Genomic DNA, 3,876 nt, shown 5'->3' on the forward strand with positions numbered 1-3,876 from the left:
ATGGGGGACCCGACGTGCCCTCCGACCCGGGGCCCGCAGACACCTTGGCAAACAGGGGAGACCTGCACGGGCCTGACAGACCCCAGTCCCGGGCCCTTGGTGGAGCGGCAGGCCGGAGGACGGGGCCCAGGGCCGGAGCACCCGACCAGGGGCCCGGCGGGACCCCTGGACCCAGCCGGGTCTCCCAGGCCAGGAGGCGCAGGTGGAGGCTCCCCGGCCATTCCGGACCCCTTCCAGGCGGCAGGACCCAGGACAGAGCCTGGGGTGGGGAGGCCGCCCTCCCCGGGGCCCTCTGGGGCCCAGCCGGAGCTCCTGAACCCAGCCGAGCAAGGTGAGGCTCCCCGGCCACAATGGAACCCCGTCCCGGGCCTTTGGCAGTGCCGCAGGCCGGGGGACGGGGTCCGGGGCCGGAGCCCCCGACCCGGGGCCCGGCAGGGCCCCTGGACCCAGCCGGGGCTCCCAGGCCCAGAGGCGCAGGGGTAGGCTCCCCGGGCATGCCGGACACCGTCCAGGGCACCCTGCCAGGTGGCAAGACCCAGGACGGAGCCCGGGGTGTGGAGGCCGCCCTCCCCGGGGCCCTCAGGGGCCCGGCCGGAGCTCCTGAACCCAGCCTAGCAAGGGGAGGCTCCCCGGCCACGACAGAACCCCGTCCTGGGCCTTTGGCAGTGCCGCAGGCCGGGGGACAGGGCCCGGGGCCGGAGCCCCCGACCCGGGGCCCAGTGGGGCCCCTGGACCCAGCCAGGGCTCCCAGGCCCGGAGGCGCAGGCGAAGCCTCCTCGGGCCCGCAGGACCCCATCCCGGACACACTGCCACGCGGCAGGACCCAGGACGGAGCCCGGTGTGGGGAGGCCGCCCTCCCCGGGGCCCTCAGGTCTCTGTCTGTAATTATTACAGAGGGAAGGCCGTGTAACCGGACTATCTGTTCCAGAAACATTTGAACTAACTCTTTAGAGGAGGGTCATTTTTTCAGCGGTATTTTAGTGAACATATCGACTACCACAAGAATAGTATTATAACCTCGTATCAGCGGGAGATCTGTAATAAAATCCATACTAATGGAGTGCCAAGGTACTTCGGAAACTGCTATAGGTTGTAGTAGTCCTGCAGGAGCTGAATGAGACGATTTCTGTCTTGAACAAACTGGACAAGATGTAACATAAGTAAATATGTCTTTAGACATACCTTCCCACCAAAACCAACGTTGGCACGTTTGTACTGTTTTCTCCCCACCTGAATGTCCAGCTAACGCCGTATCATGACACCATTTAATGATTTGTTGTTATAAGTCTACAGTTGGTATGTATAATCTCCCTTCATGATAATACAAGCCTTCTATTATTTTGTTTTTGGGGTTTTTTAACCAGTCAGATGTGGAGAAGGTAAAATAAGCCTGTGTCAGTCGATACAAAAATGATGGAGCATGGTTTTCTACTCGATCTCCTACCCCTATTATCTTATGACATGGTATGATGGGAGAGAATGTGCTCATATGGATCTTCTTTTCTTGACCTATTCTGGATAATGCGTCTGCTTTTCCTTGTTGAGAGCCAGGGCGATATGTGATAATGAAGTCGTATTCGCTAAAGAATAGAACCCATCGCATTTGTCGGGGAGTCAAGTCTCTAGCGGATTTAAAAAACTGTAAATTTTTGTGGTCTGTATAAATAGTAACTGTGTGAGGGGAGCCTAATAGATAATGTCTCCATTCTTGGAAAGCCATCTTTATGGCCAATAACTCCCATTCTCCGATGGTGTAATTTTGCACTGCTGGGAGGAGTTTTTTTGAGAAATAAGCTACTGGATGCAAACAGCCAGTTATCTGATCACGTTGTGACAGAACTCCTCCTACCGCGTCTGCTTCAACATAATAAGGCTGGCTGTTGTCCGCATGCTTAAGAATAGGAGAAATAGTAAATCTTTTCTTTAATTGTGAAAAAGCCTGTTCTGCCTCATGGGACCACTTAAAGACCACTCTTTTGCGAAGTAACCGAGTGATCGGAGAAATAAGGTCAGAAAAATGATCAATAAATCTTCTGTAAAAATTTGCAAAACCTAGAAAGGATTGTACTTCCTTTACTGAGGTGGGGCTGGGCCAATTAATCAAGGCTTCTATTTTCTTGGGGTCCAATTGAATGCCATCGGGAGAGATCACAAAGCCTAGGAATTCTACTTTGGTAGTATGAAATATACTCTTATCTAATTTGGCAAAAAAGTGATTAAATCAAGATGTCGTCTATTTAGACAATCACGAAGAGATCTAGATATTCCCGTAAAATCTCATTAATGAAAAATTGAAAGGCCGCAGGGGCGTTACAGAGTCCAAAAGGCATAACACAATATTCATACAATCCAAATTTAGTTTGAAACACAGTTTTCCATTCATCTCCCTGTTTAATTCTTATCAGATGATAGGCCCCTCTAAGATCTAACTTGGTAAAGATTTTGGCTCTGCGTATTTGGTCTAATAGCACTGGAATGAGTGGCAAGGGATATTTATTCTTTATAGTTACCTTATTCAATGCGCGGTAGTCCAAAAAGGCACGCAGACCTCCTTCTCTCTTAGGAATAAAAAAAATGGGCGATGATACAGGAGATGTAGAATGTCTAATAAACCCTTTCTCCAACATTTCTGTTAAGTATTTTTGCAAATTTTCTGTTTCAGGATCTGTCAAGGCATAAACTCTACTGACTGGTAACACGGCTCCTGGAACCAGATCAATTCTACAATCATAACTTCTATGTGGGGGAAGGGCAGTAGCACTAACTTCATCAAATACTTCTTTATAAGTTTCATAGATAGAGGGGATTTTGTGTGTCCCTTCAAGAGTATCAAGGGCACAACACATAGGGTGTTCTATCCGGCTGGCTTCTTTATAGCAATGTAGCAGGAAATGAGGGGACTTCAGGGTAACTGTACGCTTAGTCCAGTCTATGAAAGGATTATGAGTCTGCAACCAAGGAACTCCTAAAATGGCTCCAAAATTGGGTGTATCTGTCAAATCAAATTGAAGAGATTCTGAGTGACCATTACTGCATACTAGAATTAAATCAGGAGTATGATAAGTGATTAACCCAGAGGACAGTTCACTCCCATCTACCACACTCACAGGTTCAGGCCGGGATTTTAGTAGAAAAGGAATGCCTAACTCAAGAAAATTAACGGTAGCACCCGAATCTAAAAGGATGGAGATGGCTTTTCTCTGCTGATTCGATATAATTAGTGTCACAGACAAGGTAAAATGTTTTGCAACAGGGGCTGGTAATTGGGCTAAATGTTGAGAGACCTCACGAGACCCACGACTTGAGGAACCGGTCTCACGTTTCCTCAAGTTGTTTAGTTTTCCGATGGGGAAGCATAGTTTTGATTTCCAGCTATTGTTTTAGAGAAAGAGCGGGTTTTAGCTGGACACTCTTAGCATAATGTCCCCCTTTACCACAATATAAACAGAGATTGTTCTTTCTACGTTTATCTTTTTCTTCCATGGACAAGGGGGCCCGCAAACCACCTATCTGCGTGGGTTCACTAGTGTCTTTGGTGTCTCTAACTTCTCTTTTCTCCCCTTGTGCTAGAGCAAGTCGAGACAGAGTGGTGCGTGATTTCTCACCCTTTCTCTCATTCAATCGATGATCAAGCTTAACCACCAAATCAATGAAAGCATTACAGTCTTCTGGAGGATCAACTATTTGGGAAAGAAGGTCTTTTAAATCATCATTTAACCCACAGTAGAATAAGGAGGTTCTTTTTTCCTCTGGCCATTGAGTTTCAACTATGAGTCTATTGAATTCCGTACGGTAAGTAAGTAGATCTTTAGACCCCTGTTTGAGATTCATAGTTCATTATCACTGGCTCGGACAAACGTGTGTTTAGCAAACAGG

The sequence above is a fragment of the Triturus cristatus genome, chromosome 1_1, assembly GCF_964204655.1.
Source record: "Triturus cristatus chromosome 1_1, aTriCri1.1, whole genome shotgun sequence".
NCBI classification, from domain to species: Eukaryota; Metazoa; Chordata; class Amphibia; order Caudata; family Salamandridae; genus Triturus; species Triturus cristatus.